The sequence below is a fragment of the Pleurodeles waltl genome, chromosome 9 (genome assembly GCF_031143425.1).
Source record: "Pleurodeles waltl isolate 20211129_DDA chromosome 9, aPleWal1.hap1.20221129, whole genome shotgun sequence".
NCBI classification, from domain to species: Eukaryota; Metazoa; Chordata; class Amphibia; order Caudata; family Salamandridae; genus Pleurodeles; species Pleurodeles waltl.
In genome coordinates this window covers 823422461-823443583 of record NC_090448.1, presented here as the reverse complement: position 1 = coordinate 823443583, position 21123 = coordinate 823422461, and positions in this window count along the sequence as shown.

The window sequence follows — 21123 nt, the reverse complement described above, 5'->3', positions numbered from 1 at the left end:
AATCTGGTCATGAGTTGGTGGGAAGAACAGATATCCACCTTGGTACCAGACTTTGATATGAATGTGGTTCTGTGGTGTCGTTATATAGAAAAAAAAATTGGGATTTGGAGGGGTGATGAGGAATCTGCAAGGAGGTTTGTGGCATCTTTGAGCAGTAAATATAATCTACATTTGAGTGAACAATGCAGCAAGGAACAAATCCAATTCTTGGATGTTGATGTATTGGTACTTGAAGAATCTTTAAGGACAAAGGTGTTTAGAAAGCTGACTGCTGGAAACAGTCTTCTAAACGCTCATAGTGCACATCCACCAAAGCTTATTACTAGTATCCCCTTTGGGGAATTTTTGAGAGCACGCAGGATATGCAGCACCTTGGAAGACTACCAACAAGAAAGTGAGATCATGGCTAAACGATTTCAGGCCAGAGGTTACAACAGTAAGATTATCTCACAAGCCAAAAAGAAGGCAGATAACATAGAGAGGGAGCACTTGCTATACCCTAGGTTGGATATCGATAGCAATGAACATAACATCAGATTAATTACCACATACTCCAATCAATCACAAACAATGAGACAGATTTTGAATAAAAGTTGGCATATACTTCACACAGATCCTGTTCTGAGCAAAGATATACCTAATATGCCCCTGATCACTTTTCAAAATAATAGATCACTAAGAGAAGATCTGAGCCACAATATGGTTACAAGTGTCAATATAAAGGCCAATGCTTCAGAGCACCTGGTTGTTTTTTTCTGCTTTTGGATTCTGTATTCTGGAGGGGGGTCCTGTGCTCACTATGCCCTCAGATTCAAGCTACCTGGCTGAAGAGGGGTGATACCCCGAAACCGGTCCCAGGATGCTTGTTTGTGGTCCAGGGAGGACCTGGTCTGGCAGTTCGGGCTGGACTGCTCCCATGGGGAACAGGGTCAAGACTGATTTGTATATGGCTGGGTCCAAACTGGAATGGCATGGTAAGCAAAAAAACTGATGGATTAAACCCAGATCTGTGACTGGGGGTGAATGTTTGATTTGGTCTGCATTCTGTCCATCAACTGTTCTTTTTGCATTTGTCGCCCCAAGTGGGAAAGGTATGCCCAGACGTGTGTCCCATGCTCACTATGCCACCAGATTCAAGCTAGCCTGGCTGAAGAGGGGTGATACCCTGAAACCGGTCCCAGGATGCTTGTTTCTGGCCCAGGGAGGACCTGGCCTGTCAGTTCGGGCTGGACTGTTCCCATTGGGAAGAGGGTCAAGACTGATTTGCATATGACTAGGTCCAAACTGGAATGGCATGGTGAGCAAAAAAACTGATGGATTAAACCTAGATCTATGACTGGGGGTGAATGTTTGATTTGGTCTGCATTCCGTCCAATAAATGTTCTTTTTGCATTTGTCGCCCCAAGTGGGAAGGGTATGCCCAGACGTGTGTCCGGTGCTCACTATGCCACCAGATTCAAGCTAGCCTGGCTGAAGAGGGGTGATACCCCGAAATGGGTCCCAGGATGCTTGTTTTTGGTCTAGGGAGGACCTGGCCTGGCAGTTCGGGCTGGACTGTTTCCATGGGGAACAGGGTCAAGACTGATTTGCATATGGCTGGGTCCAAACTGGAATGGCATGGTGAGCAAAAAAACTGATGGATTAAACCCAGATCTGTGACTGGGGGTGAAGGTTTGATTTGGTCTGCATTCTGTCCATCAACTGTTCTTTTTGCATTTGTTTCCCCAAGTGGGAAGGGTATGCCGAGACGTGGGCCCCGTGCTCACTATCCCACCAGATTCAAGCTAGCCTGGCTGAAGAGGGGTGATACCCTGAAACCGGTCCCAGGATGCTTGTTTCTGGTCCAGGGAGGACCTGGCCTGGCAGTTCGGGCTGGTCTGTTCTCATGGGGAACAGTGTCAAGACTTATTTGCATATGGCTGGGTCCAAACTGGAATGCCATGGTGAGCAAAAAAACTGATGGATTATACCCAGATCTGTGACTGGGGGTGAATGTTTGATTTGGTCTGCATTCCGTCCATCAACTGTTCTTTTTGCATCACGTAGAGTACAGCCATTGTGGAAAAGAGGCTGAGTCATTCTGGGCCTCTTTATATAGGTTGCACCTGGTTACTACTTGATTTCAATTTGTGGTAAATTGCATGTGCAAAAGGTCATTCTGCGAATATTCGTAGTTTGCAAATTTTTGATGCATCGCATAGCGAAATGGTTTTGTGTGTCGCAATCAGTGTATCGCAATTTGCATCAGGATTTTGTGAATCGCTATTTGTGATTCGCAATTCTTTGTTGCAGTTTGCGTCACGCAAATAGCAATTCGGTAAATCATGTCGCTATTTGCGATACGCTGTTTGTGACACGCAAAACCATAACAAATTCGCTAAAATTCGCCATTTTAGTGATTCCGTCTTTTTAAACTGCGAATGCCCTTCATACATCGTGGAGGGCATTTTTGCATTCGCAAACGGACAATTTTAGTGATTCGCACCATTTGCGTTTGAAAAAAACTTGATACATCTGGCCCATAGTTCCTACCTAAGCTATGTTAGAGCACAGCATGTTAAGTTCTAATTCTGCCCTTCAGGTTCCCCCTGGGAAGACATCATGCCTCATACCGGAGCGTGAGGCCTGTAGTCTACATAAGCAGCTGTAGCAAAGCGATCAGCAATCAGCATACAGTCGTGGTCAGCTGAATGGACTCTCCCTCTAACGTACATGGGTCAAAATTGTGTTTTTATAATAAAACATCCAATGTTTCAGGAAAGGATCCTTATGTAAGAGTGTGTATGTTTCTGTGAACATTGGAGACAAAGCTTACCACTTTTTTCAGCAACCTTTCCTACTGCAGCCTTGAGAAAAGCACAGATGAAAGAAATGTCTTCTTTAAGAACGCAGTGCTGACCTAGGCAAAGAACAGCTAGATAGAGAAAATAAAACAAGACCGCAAATGTGGATAATGTTAAAATAATATAACAAAGCTAAAATAAAATATATCTAGGTTAAAGGGCACAACGGCAGGCCTAGTTTGCTAAAATAACGTGTATAAAACTATTGCTAAAAATGGCTGCACAACACCTTGTTAACTCTAACTGCTGAATTTCTGTGGTTTTGTGTGTGTAAAATCTGAACCTTTTGAATTATTTTTCCTAACTATAACGTCCCTGTATTCTTTGTTTTTTTCAGTGAATTTCTACTTTTTTAACATTAAGTAATAATAACCTTACATTAATCGAAGCCTCGCCTTGCATGGCCTTTGGCCAACCACTGTGAGGGATTGGCCACAGAGCCTGACCTGTGTCCGGCCTTGCAGCCCACCCCTCCTCAGGCAACCAACCCCACGCTGGCCCCTGGGAGCGGAGCATGCATTCCCCATCCACTGACTGATTTGGGCCCCAGGGACCCCATCCCCCAGGACCCTTCCATATAGTATATGGGGAGGGGGCACATAGCCCCCCTCCCTGATCCTTCTTCTGCCCCAGGGACCCTGCCAAATTCTAAATGAGAGTGGGATACACAGCCCCCTAACATGAGACAATTTTTGATGCTCCCACCTGCTGGGGACAGACTTAGTGCTTTCTGTCACTTGGAGGGAGGTTTGAAATTGCTCCCACCAAGTGAGAGAAAGCACAGGTTTCCCTGCCAGCACTGGTTGGTATGGAAACTACTATGTCCCAGTGTAGTTACCCTAGGACATAGCCCGAGCCTGGCCCTGAGGAATGGGGTCCCCAGGGTCATTAATGGCTACAGAAGGGGGGCTGTGCAGTCCCCCTCCCTTTGGACTGCATGGCAGGGCTCCAGAGGATTAGGTCCCTGGGGCCGAATATAGTCCAGGGAGGGAGGCCGTGACAACCTCTTCCCAATTTTGCATATTGGCCTGGCCCCGGGGGATGAGATCCTAAGGCCAAAATCTCCCAGCGAGGGAGGGCAAGTGGCCCCTTCTTAGTTTTGAAAATTGGCTGGGTCCCAAGGAATGGTGTCCCCAAGGCCGAAATCGCCCTGGGAAGTTGGGCCACATGCATCCTCTTCCCATTTACAATAATGAATACACTCCTGTGACCTGACCCATCTGGAGGGCATATAGAAAACCAGCACAGCAGCCCATGCTTGTTTTTTTAAATTTTACTGTGAATTTTCAGATCCTCTACGGATTTTCAGTAGAATTGTTTTTTTAATGATTTGTGCCCCAGGCTGCACGCCTTTGGGACTTCACCACCAAGTCTATGGGGCCCGGGTATTTCTACCCTGCCTCTTTCTTGGGACTCAGCTGAGTCTGAGTCCAAAGATGGCTACCAGCACATCCTGGTTGAAGTGCTGACAGCCATTCAGATCTCACCATGAGATTCGAAGGCCCTTCATGCCCCGTGGTGTCTATAAATCTTTTTTCTTCAATAGCTCCAAAACCACTGAATGGATTTACACCAAATCACAAAAAGAGATCTTTCTGGACCAAGATCTATTTTTTTTTGGCCAAATTTGGTGTTATTAGCAAAACAAAAAAAGCTCTCTCTATGGAAACTGTGACCCTTCAACCTTTGGTTTTCTCAGTTAATATATGTAAAATATATACTATTATCTACTGGTGATAGCCGGTAGGTAGTTATAGTTAGGGCCCAATCACCCTAGGAAAGGCTTCTATTGTTTTGCCTATAACATTAGTTCCATTTGATGAATCTTCAAAAAAAAATTCAAAACTAGCTCGCCACTCACTTCAGCTGCTGTCTTCAAGGTTGGGGTGATTCATCAAGCAGGGGCAGAGAAAATGGGGGTTCCATAACACATTTTCCTCGTGCAATTTCCCATAGGGATGTTAAAGACAACTATAGCCCGTACTGATGAATGAAATTACTCCAAATTTGGCAGAAAGCTAGATCTTAGGTTAGAAAAAGTGTTTTTTGTAATTTGATATAAATCCATTCAGTACTTTTTGAGTTATTAAAGAACAAATATTTATGTACATCTAGGGACACAGAGGGTCCACGGATCCCAGAGATCTCAAATTTTGATCTGATTGGCTGCCACCACTTTAATGTGGAATTGATGACAGCCATCTTAGGACTCGGACTCATCCGAGTTCCCAGAAAAAAGGTGATAAAAATGAAGGAATCCCCTGACCCCTAGGCCTCGTAGTTGGGCCCCACAGAGACCCCTCTGGGGGCCAAAAATGTTTTTTTTCTCTTTTCCAAGGATCCTGGCTAACTGAAAAAAAGAAAGCTCATTTGCCTGTGCTTGCTTTTATTGCCTCCTGATGGGCCACATCCCAGGGGGAAAAAACATTTATATGAAGGTAGAAGGGTGAACGCAGCCCCCCACCCCTGGCCGATTTCAGCCCCAGGGACCACATCACCCAGGGCCTGGCTGATTTAAAAAAAAAACAGGAGGGGGGCTTTGTGACCCCACTCCCAAGCCAATGTTGGCCCTGGGGATCACAGCCCCGAGGCCCAGTCAAATTAGAGCATGGGGAGGGTGGCGCATGGCCACCCTCATGGGCTGATTTCAGCCCCAGGGACTCCATCCACCAGGACCCTGCTATGCATTCCAAAGGGAGTGGGGCCACAAAGCCCCATTCCTAGATCCATGATTGTCCCTTGGAACCTCATCCCCCGGGGCCAGGCTCTTGCTATGTACCAGTGTGCCTAGACCTAGGACATAACCGGATACCAGTGTTTTCTGTCACTTGGCAAGAGCAATTTTAAAGCTACTGCCAAGTGACAGAAAACACTAAGGGCCTGATTACGACCTTGGTGGAAGGGATATATCCTATGGAACTTGTAAAACGGTGGGAGAGTAATCCATCACATTTGGTACAGAGTGTCCCATCTACCAGGTCGTAATAAAGCCTAAAGTCCGCTCCCAGCAGGTGGGAGCATGTAAAATGCTATGTGTGGCATGGGTTTGGCTGCATGCCTGAGCAATTAGATTAACATATGGCAATTAAATATTACTTTACATAAAAAAAAAAACATAGAAATTCACTGAAAAGAACAAAGGGAACGCAATATTTGGATTCATAGTTTACACACAGAAAACCACAGAAATTCAGCCGTTATAGCTATACTTATCTGAAGAAACAATAATTTGTGCCGTAAAGTAACTTTAGGCCACAAGTTATAGTTTCTTAACATAACTATAAATTTAACTGCTGAATTTCTATGGTTTTATGTATGTAAAATATGAATTTAACTCTTATGTCTCTGTAACCTTTGTTTTTTTCCAGCAATTTTTTTCAGTGAGTATAACATAAATCTACTATACTACATATATTACTTATTTGTGGTCGCCAGTAGGTAGGTTTATTTAGGACCTAGTTTTCACAGAAAAAGCATTTTTTTGTTCTGCTAATAACTTCAGTGTTGTTTGATGAATCTTCATGAAATCTTCAAAACTAGTTTGCCAGGGGGGCATGGCCGGGCCACGAAAGAAGATGGCCGCCTAAGTCCCGAGCTCCGCGCCGCAGTGGCCCCGAGGAGGCGGCAGTGCCCTATGGAGGCCGAAAAATCGCCTTAACGCACGCCGAAACCCTCCCACAACCTTGAGCTTCCGTCCGAACCTCAACAACTGGCCGCCGAGACCCTATCGGCCGACAGCGCGCCTCAGAGGGAAAGGGGGAAAAATGGCCTACAGAGAGGGCGGAGCCGCGTCTCCTCGACCAGAAAACCGGCTCTCTTAAGGATGGAGGAACCCAGTCTGGAAGACCCTGAAGAGCCCCCCAAAGCCCAAAACCTCCGATCTTGAGTGGGGACACGCTCCGGAGCATCAGGGGACCTAGGGTGCACAATATCGAGGTAGGCCCAACTGCGGGGGAGGAGCCGCGCTCTCGAGCCGAGAGAGGAGCCGGCCTCCCTACCATTACGGCGACTGGAGTCGCAGGCACAGTCCTTTGCATCCTATTTCCAAAGGGAGGCGGTGAGCATTTATCCTCTATTTGGCCCGGGAGAAGAAGACAATGCCACGGAGCGGCGAGGGGAACAAGGTGAGGAGGCGAGGAGGGGCGAACCAGGACAGTAAACAATAGAAAGGAATAAAGACACGGAAACAAGAGAAGAAGGGGAGCAAGGGAAAAATAAAGGGAAGGAGGAAGAAAGAGCAAACAGAAAAGGGGAAGAAGAGAGCTAAGAACCAAGCTAAACAATGAGGGAGAGGGGAGGCGAAAGGGGGGGAAGGAGGGAAAGAAAAACAAAACAGGAGGAGAAGACAGAAAGAAAGAAGAAACACACCAAAAAATTCCCCCCCCAACACATCCGGGAACAGAAAAAGGACCAAATAAATTACCGCCTCAACCCTAAAATCCCCCCAAAACAAAACAAAAAAAGAAGAGGAGGGGAAAAAGAAAAGGAAAAAAAAAAAAAAAGAGAGAACATCAAAAGTCATAACACGACAAGAGCCGGCTGACTGCGTAACACTGCTTTCGCCAGACTTCGAGGAAAACTCCGAAACCAGCTGGACAACACACACAGACGGACGAGGCGATGCCCGGCAGCAAAACAAACCAGAAACCCACTGGTAAGTCGGCACGACAATTATTATTCTCCGAAGCTCTCCATCACAAGAGTCCAATATCTACGATAACAGGACCTCACTCACCACCCTGCCCAACACAATCCACCACAATGTCTGACAAGGAACAATCAATAACCATGGAAAAAATACTACAGGAGATCACCACTGTCAGCCGCCGAATAGAGGGAATGGACGCTTCTCTGTCTTCACTGACCCTGGAAACCAAATCCATGAGATTAGACATTGCAGGTTTTCAAACCAGGGTGACAGGCTTGGAACACCGCATGGGCTCATTAGAAACGCAGATGACCACTTATCGAGACAGAGACCAAGACCTCCTTTACCTTAGGAGTAAACTCACAGACCTACAGGATAGGAGCCGAAGAGATAACATTCGCCTACTGGGAATCCCGGAGCATGAAGAAGGTACAGACATGCAGGCCTTCCTGGGCTCCGTTCTCCCCAAACTAACCTCCCTGGACTTCGACCCACCGCTGGAATTCCAAAGAGCACACAGAGTAGGCCCGAAACGTTCTGATACATCTTTAAGACCCAGACCGATAATCGCTTGTCTATTACGCCACAACCATGCCCGACAGATATTACAAACGGCGCGTAAACAGGGCTGTTTCCGGATAGGCCAACATGACATCCGAATAACAGCTGATTACTCCAAGGACACCAACGAACGAAGAAAAGCCTTCCTAGCTCTAAGACCTCGACTTCGCCAAATGGGGATGAAATTCGGCCTCTTCGACCCCGCCAGAATGTGGGTCACCAATAACAGTATATCCAAAGACTTCTATAATCCAGACGAACTGAGCCTTTTCCTTGACTCTTTTCAACATCAGCCTATGGACTCTACCAATCCAGACTGTTCACAAGATACCGGGAGAGAAAACGAAGGGGGAGGACCCTTACCCCCGGGCCCAGAGAAAGAAGGCCCGCTCCATCATGACACCGACCTCAATCAAAGGGGCAGGGACACAGAGAGGCTAGCCAGACTACACGACGACAGGGGTCAGGTTCTCCACGCTGTGGCAACCTACACCAAACTGTCAGAAAGAGACAAATCCAGATCACCTCTAAAACCAATGACTGTACCCCCCTGAAACACTGATCCCTCGTTGGGTGCATGTGAGATGATTACAAGACATTGAAACCGGAATGACGAGAACTCACGGAAGGATGAGTACAAGCCTGGGTTTTGTTTGTAACCATTATTACTTAACAATCGTCAATAACCTTTTCTAACAACATTAGACGACCATTATGTTTACATGTTCTACAAGATAACACGGGGCTTATTTTATAACACTGTTGCATAGACATCCACTGTATAACACGAAACGCACAAGCCGGATCTTGCAGACCCCACAGGTGATGCAAACACATACATCGGGACCTTGCTCAGTAGGGACAAGCTCCAACACCTAAAGAGAAGCTACCATTCAACCCCTCACAGCACTACTACAATATAGAATATTCGACAACACTACACCACACAATAACAACAAGACTACATGAACAGGCCCGATCCTGCAGACAAGTCGTAACGCTGTCCCCACTCAGCTAAATCTACCACCCTCCACTTCTCCCTTAAACGGCCGTTCCGGGAAACGAAACGAATGTAATATAATCTACATGCAATAATACACATCCTGACGATCACTAGAGTACTGCCACAGGGGACGATAAGATATAATACAACACAACATTACATATTACGGAGATGCACCACTACTTCTTACGGGAACACTATGGGGGTCATTCTGACCCCGGCGGTCTCAGACCGCCGGGGCCAGGGTCGGCGGGAGCACCGCCGACAGACCGGCGGTGCCCCGCAGGGCATTCTGACCGCGGCGCTTTGGCCGCGGTCAGTGCAGGAAAACCGGCGGTCTCCCGCCGGTTTTCCGCTGCCCGTCAGAATCCTCCAAGGCGGCACAGCATGCTGCGCCGCCTTGGGGATTCTGACACCCCCTACCGCCATCCTGTTCCTGGCGGTTCGCCCGCCAGGAACAGGATGGCGGTAGGGGGTGTCGCGGGGCCCCCGTAAGAGGGCCCGCTTGTATTTCACTGTCTGCATAGCAGACAGTGAAATACGCGACGGGTGCAGTAGCACCCGTCGCACCTTCCCACTCCGCCGGCTCGATTACGAGCCGGCTTCATGGTGGGAAGGTCGTTTTCCCCTGGGCTGGCGGGCGGCATTTTGAAGGCCGCCCGCCAGCCCAGGGGAAAACTCAAAATACCTGCCGCGGTCTTCCGACCGCGGTACGGTATTTTGCCGGCTCCCGCCGGGCGCGCAGTGACCGCGCCCGGCGGGAGTCAGAATGACCCCCTATATCTCCATGGAGACATGACAAACAGGTCGACATTCATACGTATTCCCCAGAATCCTCCCCATGAGGGGGATGCAACCCCCCCATATACTCGCGATGACACCTGACCACGTAGATGATGAGCAGTAGACCAACCACTTGTATACACAACCCATGTTCCACCCTTCAATAACAATACCCACGCCGGGGCTGGTCCCGCGACATATAAACTAATAGAATGTAATAAGATTACCTGTGTGGAAATAAGTTATATTGCGTTACGTTATGCTATATTATACTATGTTATGTTATACAAATTAACAGATTGCAGTGACATTATGCTGTTTGACATTATGTTGTTTGACATAGCGATATTATGCTATATAAGTATAGTAATATTTCAACTGTTATTAGGTACAAATGTACTCCAATATCCTGATCTGAACCAGCATTATGTTACTTAGCTCCCTCCCCCCGCCCCCTGCCCTCTCCTCTCCTCCGGCCCTTTAGACACCCACCCCTTGATCCCACAAATCACTTCTCCCCCCCTTACACAAATACCAACACCTATGGTAACATCTACATTACAACCATCACCACATTTATATCTATCATTATAATCATGATTACAAATACACACCCTGATCCACACCCACCCCCTCTCCTCGACCAATATATACCCTCACAACATAGAACCCATTGCGATGACATACATCAAGTACAGTGATCGCTAGCCCCCTTCCACTCGAAAATAGGATAAACATCTACCCTATTAACTTAGACACTGGACACTGCGAGGTATCAACTGGATCCTTCTCCATCTCTTAATCCAGGCCAGTGCGAACTCCCCCTCTACCACCTTTCCCACTGTATCCACCCTCGCCATATTAAAATTATGTCACCAAATCCCCCCCCCATTATCTACACATTATATCCTCCCTCATCAACATAGCTACTACCCTCTCCCGACCCCCCCCCTTCCATAATATGCCCATGGCTTCCCCCCATATCCGTTCCCCTCCTCCGGAGCTCAGCTCAGAACCTGTGCATTCGACCACCTTGGATCAATACTGGCCTCCCCCTGCCCCAACGCCGCCTCCTCGGCAGAAAGGCTGCATCAACGGCATTAGGAGGTCGGATAGGACTCGGACTCGCCGTTTACAGACCGTCCCTAAGGGAGCATAGTACTCCCGATCCTCCCTATATCCCTCTAACCTCTTCCCCTCCTAATCATCACATCCATTCCCCTTTACAGATAAACGCTAACTCTAGCCTTCTTTCCTCCCATATTATCCCTTTCCCCTCCCTCACCAACCCCTACACGTTCTTGTTTCTCCCCCCCCCTTTTCTTGTCGGGGTACCCGACCCTCATCAGCTGCCTCTGTCTCACCCCTCGAACTCCCAAATATTCATATTACAGCGAACACAGTACCATACGATTACCACCCCCAGTATTGCTGAAATTCCTTCCTCCAAATCAGTATGCCAGTGACAACCCCCCACATAGTACACCCTCTACGAATCCTCTCCTGGAATGTTCATGGCATGACGAATTACATCAAACGGAAAAAGATCTTGTCATATCTCCAATCTAAAAAAGCAGACATGGCCCTGATCCAAGAAACGCATCTTGATAATATAGAGTCCGACAAACTTAGACGTGACTGGGTAGGAAAGGTCCTCTTCAGCTGCTGTCCAGAAGATCAGGGAATCAAGGGAGGCACTCCTCGTAAATGTGGCGTAGCGATACTAATACGTAAATCCCTGCCGACCACGATCATTAAAACATGGAATGACACAGAAGGGAGATATACATTTGTCAAACTGAAAATAGGAAATACCTTCCTATGTGTGGGCTCTGTCTATGCACCAACCGGACCAAAGCGTTCCTTCTTCCTACAACTCAATCGCGTACTGTCCGAAATAGGGACCACACGCTATATCATCGGAGGGGATTGGAATCTTACTAGAGATGCCATACTGGACAGGACAGGCCCCATCGATGTGGGCAATAATCCCGATAGGGCCTTACTGACGGACATCACAGCAGATGTAGGTCTAGTCGACTGCTGGAGACTTACACACCCAAAGGACAAGGAATTCACATTCATTTTGTCCGTCCATGGCACCCAATCACGCCTGGACTATTTTCTTGTATCACACACCATAATCCCCCAAATACTAGACACTAGCATCTTAGATAGCGGACTCTCAGACCATTCCCCGATTTCACTCTCTATTCAGGTGGGCTTGACCTCTCCTGGTCGTAAACGATGGCGCTTTGCCATACACAGATACCGTTCCCCCCAGGGGAAAGAGCAACTCAAGGCCCACATATCCACATACATGACCGAAAACATAGGCTCTGTGACATCCAAGCGGGTCTTATGGGCAGCGGCTAAGGCCACTCTGAGAGGGAACATGATGAGGGACGCAGCACTGGCCAATAGAAATAGGGAGGTCCGCTACCGCACCCTAGAAGACACGATCCAACGCCTCACCAAACAATACACTACTCAGCCGTCCCCAGCGCTGCGCCGCTCCCTCGAACAAGCCCGAATGGCACACAACGATCTTTACACAACACAGGCAGAATATGCACTACAAAGATTACGTCACCGCCACTATGAACAAGGAGAAAAGGCCGGACGCCTCTTAGCGGCACAGCTCCGACAGAGAGATGCTGCCTCAGCTATCCCAGCTATAATGTCTCCCTCCGGAGCAGTACTGACCCGCCCGCAAGACATTGTGAATGAATTTGCTACATATTATCAACTCCTTTACACCCCCGAAACCCCGACCAACCAGGCACAGACAGAGGCATTTCTCACTGCGGCAAAATTGCCCTGCCTATCAGAAGCCGGCCGAGCTCTCCTTGAGGGCGATATAAGCAAGGAAGAAATTATACAGGTTATCACAAAATTCCCATACCATAAATCCCCGGGCGAAGATGGATTCCCAGTGGAATTTTACAGATGGTCAGGAGAGGAGACAACCACGGCAGTACACGAGGCAATCATGGAGGCGTGCCAGGAGGGTTCTCTGGGTGCCCTGTCCAACAGGGCCACAATTGTCGTCCTGCCTAAACCTGGAAGGGACCCCCTACTTTGCAGTAGCTATCGCCCCATCTCCCTTTTAAACGGAGACGTTAAATTACTAGCTAGTGTCCTTGCAGCACGTCTACGCAAAGTCATACCGTCCCTAATCCATCATACCCAGGTGGGATTCGTACCGGGCCGCACTTCCAGAAACCATATGCCCACACTATGCCACACCCTGCTTGAATCGTTAAACCTACCAGAAGAAGCCTTGGCACTATCCCTCGACGCGGAGAAGACATTCGACCGCATCGAATGGCCCTATCCATTCACCACCATGAAACATTTTGGTCTCGGAGATCAATTTATTTCTAAAGTCTGATTATTATACGATCACCCTACGGCACAAGTTAACTGCGGGGGCTTTCTGTCGGACCCATTCCCCATCGGAAGGGGCACTCGACAGGGCTGCCCCTTGTCTCCGCTCTTATTCTTACTAGCAATGGAACCGCTGGCGGCAACTATAAGGAATTCTCAACAGATAACAGGTATCTCCTTACCAGGGGGTTCCTCCAAAATCTATCTATATGCAGACAATATTCTGTTAATCTTGTCTGACTTAGAAAGATCCATTCCATCCCTACTCTCTATCATAGAAAGCTTTGCACCCTTGTCCGGGTATCGAGTAAACTGGGACAAGAGTGAATCGTTGCCCCTATCTCGCGTAACAACGAGAGCTGCAATCCATGGCCGTCCATTCAAATGGACCCCAACCCACCTCAAATATCTGGGGACATATATTAACCGAGGCTTAGAACACATGGTCAGGGACAACCTAGACCCTCTTATATCCCGGATGAAACAGGACTTTGCCAAGTGGACCCTTCTCGGCCTATCTATGTGGGGCAGAACACAGGCGGTTAGGATGGTCACCCTCCCCCGCTTCACATATGTTTTAGGCATGCTCCCCCTACAGATTCCGCTCTCCCTTCTCCGAAGGATTGATACTTTGATAAGGTCCTTTGTCTGGGGTTCTATACGGTCAAGACTAAAACCGGGGACAATATTAGCGCGCAGACCCTATGGAGGACTAGGTCTACCCTCAGTAGAACAATACGCTCTAGCCCTACAACTATCACAACTAGCCTACACACTACCAGGCACTCCAGACCCCCCACAATGGACAATCACGGAGAAACACATACAGGGACAACAGTCTGAACTAGGCGGTACATATACAGACTACTCTCACTCGTCCAATCCTATCCTCGCGGCCACAAATACAGCGTGGCGCAGAGCCCACCGGCTACTGGGAGTGCACCCTTCTCTACATGCTCAAGCCCCTTTAGCGGGAAACAAATGTATAAAAATAGGGGGAAGTACCCTAAGATGGCCCCAGTGGAACGACGCTGGTATCCACAACATAACTCAAATAATAGATGGCAATGATTTCCGGTCCTTTGAATCCCTACAGGAAGAGTTCGGAATCCACAAAAATCAGGAATGGAGGTACAGGCAACTCATGCACTGTATGCGCAAGGCCCTAGGACCCCCCCCCGTGGACGATTAAAACCTCACCCGTAGTCAATTACCTACAGAAATGGGCCGGCACAGAGGAGTTATGGCCGGTTTATACGCAGAGATTACGAACCATCTTTACTCGCAACCCCTCCTAGAACGACTGCGTCTCAGATGGCAAGATCGACTAGCGATAGCCTACACAGTAGAAGATTGGCAAGACATAATCGAAGCCCTAAACAGAGGGGTCCGCGAGGCCCGCCTGAAATTCTGTCTCTTCAAAATCCTCCAGGACTGGTACTGGACCCCCACAAAACTCTTCAGGGCATGTCTGATACCACATGCGAGGTGCTGGCGATGCGCAGAGCTCCATTGTGATCTACTTCATATTTTGTGCCACTGTCCGATGATACAGCCCCTATGGGAAGCTGTGTTCCAGACACTTAGGGATTTCATATCAATACCAAACCCGTCACCGATAACACTCATTATCTTACACGACATGCGCCCATACCCCTCCCTATCACGCCCCCATAAACGACTACTTCACACGGCAACTGCCACAGCGAAAATCTGTATTCTTTGACACTGGAGGTCTGCTGTTGCCCCAACACCAACGGAATGGATGACAGCCATGTTCCAAACAGTTACCCATGAGCGAGTCATTTATAACCTACAGGATCAAGCGGCCCTATTTACAGAAATTTGGAGCCCCTTCCTGACAAGACCATGAGGTAGCTGGCTGATGGTCAGTGGATGGCAGTTGACACCCACCATCTTCCTTTCTCTCCTTCCCTCGCTTCCCTCCCTGCTCTCGTACCCCTTCCCTCCACTCCAGAGACTATTCATCCCAGAGAACATCCTTTACACCATGATATATCGACCCGCTTAAATACGTACTAGAAACTATCTTTCCTGGCTTTGCTCGATCAGAGGCTAACTGTCCAACACTAGTAGGCAAAACCGGATTCTTTATACATCTAATTCTGAATCCACACAGATACTCTCCCTTGTCTACCCTCCCCTGGAATGGCCCTCTCCCCCCCCATAAATATATCCTCTTGGCCCATCCTACAATACACGTTGATAAATGTATCACATGGTACAATCCTATAAGATCGTCGGCAAATGACGAGGAACAACCGGAATATTCATCTAATAACCCAGAAGCACGGAGCCAAAATATTTGCCTTTCCCCCGTAATATTCTACCTAACCCTCCTACTTCCCCGTTCTCCTCTCTATCACTCTTCTCTCTCTCCTGCTCCCCTCTATTACAATTTGACCCCTCAATAACCTCTACCCCCTTCCCCGCACCCTTCCTAATTTTCAAACCATAGTCTATGTCGACGAATCAATGTACCTATTAGACAATGTACATTCAGATATCATTTGTAAAATTACCATCTGAACCACGGATTACTGAAAAATGTCAATGCATACTGTGTATCGTCTTATGTTTTTCTCTAATAAAAAATTTACAAAAAAAAACTAGTTTGCCACTCACTTCAGCTGCTGCCTGCAATGTGTCTCAGTGATTTGTCAAGTGAGGGCTGAGAAGAAAAAGGGGGTACCAAAATGTATTTTCCCCATGCAGTTTCCCCATAGGGATTTTAGGCAGAACTTCATCCACAAACTGCTGGACAGAATTACACCAAATTTGGCAGAAAGCCAGATCTTGGTTCAGAAAGTGCTCTTGTTGTAATTTGGTGTAAATGTGTTCAGTAGTTTTGGCACTATTAAAGAAAAAAGCTTTATTTACACCTGGAAATTCGTATCCATCCCGGCGGATCCGCTGCTCCATGTGCCAAAAGGAATTTTGTGATTACCTAGCTGCAACCTGACAGGAAAGTTGTGACTGGCATGTTGTATATTGGGATTCAGTCCCAGGGAAAATAGTAAAAGTGAGCGTTATAGAGGAGTCAGAGTAGTGCTCCACTGATCCCATAAGAGTGATGAGGGAGAGGGGGCTTGCAAGGAACTCCTCATAAGCATGAAATTGTCCATAATTTTTTGGGGGAAAGGATCTGCAGATCCATTGCAGCACTCAGCACAGCTCCCCTGTGTGAATCCATGATTGGATCTGTGGATGCAGACCACAATTAAAAAAATACACCTACACACTCACACACCCACTCACATACCTACTCACACACCCATGCAGCCACTCACAGAACCACAAAACCACCCACACAGCCACTAACACACCTGCTCACACACCCACTCATACACCCATTTATACATCCATACAACTACTGACACATCCATACAGCCACTCACACACCCATTCACAAACCCAAAGAAAACTCACACATCCACTCACACATTCACTCACACACCCATATAGTCACTGATACATCTACTCAGAGATCCAGAGAACCACTCACACACCCACTCACAGACCCACACAGGCACTCACACACACCCACACAACCACTTATATACCTACTCACACACCCAGTCACTGACACACACACCCACACACCAGCAAAACCACTCACACACCCACTCAAAAACCCATGCAGCAGCTCATACACCCGCTCATACACCCACTCACACTCATATACCCACCTATACACCAATACAACCACTCAGAGAAGCTGGCCCTAGAAAAGAAAAAGTGGGCAAGGGAAGAGAAAAGAGATGGTGGCAGCGACAAAGAAGCTGAGGTGTCCCTGGGTGGGGGTTTTTGCTCCAGATTACCCAAAGGGGTGGTTCCTGCCTATGTAGAGGGGGATGATATAGATAAGTGGCTGGGGGCCTTTGAGAGGGCCCTCCAGATGAGGAGAGTCAAGCCTCAGTACTGGGGTTCACTTCTTTGGGAGTTGGTTCCCAACTCTGGGAGGGATAGGCTCCTAACCTTGAGGGGGAAGTTTGGTATGACCCCAGAGCAGTATAGGCTCAAGTTTAGGGACACCCAAAAGACAAGCACCCAGTCCTGGCTGGACTTTGTGGACATTTCAGTAAAGGCACTAGAGGGCTGGATACAGGGCAACAAGGTAAGTACCTTTGAGGGGCTGTACAATTTGATTATGAGGGAGCACCTTCTAACCAATTGTGTCCAAGAGAAGCTCCGCCAGTATCTAGTTGACTCTAAGTTGACCAACCCCAGAGAGCTGGGGGAGGCAGCAGATGACTGGTTAAGAACTAGGGTTAACCAGAAACCCCCAGGGGGTGATCAGAAAAAGGGAGGACATGGTTCTTCTCAGGGGAAGAACCAAGGGAAAGATGATAAAAAGCCCAAGGAGTCCTCACAAGAGTCCCCAAAAACTTCTCAGGGTGGGGGAGCCCCGAGCCATTCCACTTCTAAGGGGAAAGGGTATCAGGGAAAGAATTATGATCCTGCTAAAGCAGGAAAGTTTCAGGAGCTTGCTAAGGCCGGCAAGTGTTTTGAGTGTCATCAACCTGGACACAAAAGAGGAGATGCTATCTGCTCCAAGAAGCCCCCACTGGTGGGCAATCCCAGGGGATTGCTAGTGTAGGGTTGGGGGTGGAAGTTGGCCCAGGGCTGGGATCAGGGTACACAGAGGTCACCTTAGTATCTGTGGGTGGGGTGGACATTGCAACTATGGCCACCTTACCTCCCAGCATGGAGAGGTATAGGCAGAGGCCTAAAGTCAATGGGACTGAGGTGGAAGCTCTGAGAGATACAGGAGCCAGTGTGACAATGGTCACAGAGAAGCTGGTTTCTCCAGAACAGGTCTTACCTGGTGTCTTCCACCAAGTGACTTATGCAGATAGCAGAACCAAACTCCATCCCATGGCCATGGTGAGTCTGGAATGGGGAGGTGTGACTGGCCCTAAGAAGGTAGCTGTAGCTCCTGCCCTCCCAGTAGAGTGTCTGCTGGGAAATGATCTTGAAGCATCTGAATGGTCAGAGGTGGAGAGAAGGGTCCATGCACAGATGCTGGACCTCCCTGAATGGGTGTGTGCTGTGACCAGGTCACAGGCAGCACAACAGGGAAGTGCTGGACACTTGGACCCTGGAACAATGGGCCAAGCCTCCAAGAAGAAGAGAAAGGGCACTGGGTCTGGCTTGCCAGCCCCTACAAGTACAGAGGGTCAGGAGGAATCCAACCCTGAGGGGGAGGATCTGACCTCTGAGGGAGGGACACTTCCCCTGCAAGCTCTGCCTGACTTGGCAGAACTGCAAGGGGCAGGTGGGCCCACCAGAGAAGAGTTGTGCCAGGGACAAAGAGAGTGTCCCACTCTTGAGGGCCTGAGGCAGACTGCTGCCAGGCAAGAACAAGGGGATACCAGTGGGACCCACAAGGTTTACTGGGTGGATGGAGTTCTCTACACTGAGGCAAGCGCTCTCAAACCAGGGGCCACCAGGAGAGTAGTGGTCCCCCAGAAGTATAGAGAATTCCTCCTTACCTTAAGCCATGATATCCCCTTAGCTGGACATTTGGGACAGACCAAGACCTGGAACAGGCTGGTCAACCATTTTTATTGGCTCCAAATGTCAGAAAAAGTCAAGGAGTTTTCCAGCTCCTGTGTCACCTGCCAAGCCAGTGGCAAGACAGGGGGCAAGCCAAAGGCTCACTTGATACCACTGCCAGTGGTTGGGACTCCCTTTGAGCGGGTGAGGATTGACATTGTTGGTCCCCTAGACCCACCAACTGCCTCAGGTAACAGGTACATTTTGGTGGTTGTGGACCATGCCACCAGGTACCCTGAGGCAATACCCCTCCGGACAGTCACTGCTCCCACAGTGGCTAGGGCCCTACTTGGTGTGTTCACCAGAGTGGGGTTCCCAAAGGAGGTGGTCTCAGATAGGGGCACAAACTTTATGTCAGCCTATCTGAAAGCCATGTGGGATGAGTGTGGTGTTACTTATAAGTTCACCACCCCCTATCATCCACAGACCAATGGTCTGGTGGAAAGATTTAATAAGACCCTGAAGGGCATGATCATGGGTTTGTCTGACAAACTCAGGAGGAGATGGGATGTTCTCCTCCCATGCCTGCTGTTTGCCTACAGAGAGGTGCCACAGAAGGGGGTTGGATTCAGCCCCTTTGAGTTATTGTTTGGGCACCCTGTAAGAGGCCCATTGTCCTTGGTGAGAGAGTCTTGGGAAAAGCCTCTCAGAGAGTCCAAGGAGAATGTGCTAGATTATGTGCTGGGCCTGCGGTCACGCATGGCTGAGTACATGAAGAAGGCAAGCAGAAACCTGGAGGCCAGCCAGGAGCTCATGAAGCTCTGGCATGATCAGAAGGCTACCATGCCTGAGTATCACCCAGGACAGCTGGTGTGGGTTTTGGAGCCCATGGCTCCTAGGGCACTTCAGGCCAAATGGACTGGGCCCTATCCAATTCTGGAGAAAAAGGGTGAGGTCACCTACTTGGTGGACCTTGGCACCCCCAGGAATCCTCATAGGATCCTGCATGTTAACAGGCTGAAACCCCACCAGGACAGGGCAGACATGCCATGCTGATGGTCACTGATGAAGGGAAGGAGGAGGAGAGTGAACCTCTGCCAGACCTCCTGTCCTCAAATGCACAAGATGGGTCAGTGGAGGGAGTGGTACTCTCTCCCAAGTTGACAGACCAGCAACAAAAAGACTGCAAACAAGTTTTGGAACAGTTTGCCAGTCTGTTCTCCCTGACCCCTGGACTCACCAATTGGTGTGTCTATGACGTTGACACTGGTGACAGCTTGCCTGTCAAGAACAAGCTGTACAGGCTGTCTGACCAGGTCAAGGCCAACATCAAAGCTGAAGTGGCTAAGATGTTGGAGCTCAAGGTAATTGAGCCCTCTGACAGTCCTTGGTCCAGTCCAGTGGTACTGGTGCCCAAACCTAATCCCCAAGGTGGGAAGAAAGAATTGAGATTTTGTGTGGACTACAGAGGTCTAATCGCAGTCACTAGGACTGATGCTCACCCCATACCTAGAGCTGATGAGCTCATTGATAGGTTGGGGACTGCCAAATTCCTGAGCACGTTTGATCTGACCTCAGGATACTGGCAGATTGCCTTAAGTCCAGGAGCTAAGGAGAGGTCAGCATTTTCCACACCAGAGGCCACTTTCAGTTCAAGGTGATGCCCTTTGGCCTGAAAAATGCTCCTGCCACCTTCCAACGGTTGGTGAATAGAGTCCTGTCTGGGTTGGAATCTTTCAGTGCAGCTTATCTGGATGATATAGCTGTATTTAGTTCCACCTGGGAGGACCACCTGGTCCACCTGAAGGAAGTGCTTCAGGCCCTGCTTCAAGCAGGCCTGACTTACAAAGCAAGCAAGTGCCAGATAGGGCAAAGCTCAGTTGTGTACCTGGGCCACCTTGTTGGTGGAGGCCATGTACAACCTCTCCAGCCCAAGATCCAGACTATCCTGGATTGGGAGGCTCCTAAAACCCAGACTCAGGTCAGGGCCTTTCTTGGCCTGACTGGGTACTACCGGAGGTTTGTTCAGAATTATGGGACCATAGTGGCCCCTCTGACTGAGCTTACCTCCAAGAAACAGCCCAAGAAGGTCATTTGGACCCCAGAGTGTCAGAAAGCTTTTGACACCCTAAAACAGGCTATGTGTTCAGCACCAGTGTTACTGGCCCCTGACTATAGCAAGGAGTTTATAGTGCAAACAGATGCTTCAGAGGAAGGGATTGGGGCAGTGTTAGCACAAGTTAATGAAGAGGGCCAAGATCAACCAGTTGCCTTCATCAGCAGGCGACTACTCCCCAGAAAGAAAAGATGGAGTGCCATTGAGAGGGAGGCCTTTGCTGTGGTCTGGTCCCTGAAGAAGTTGAGGCCTTACTTGT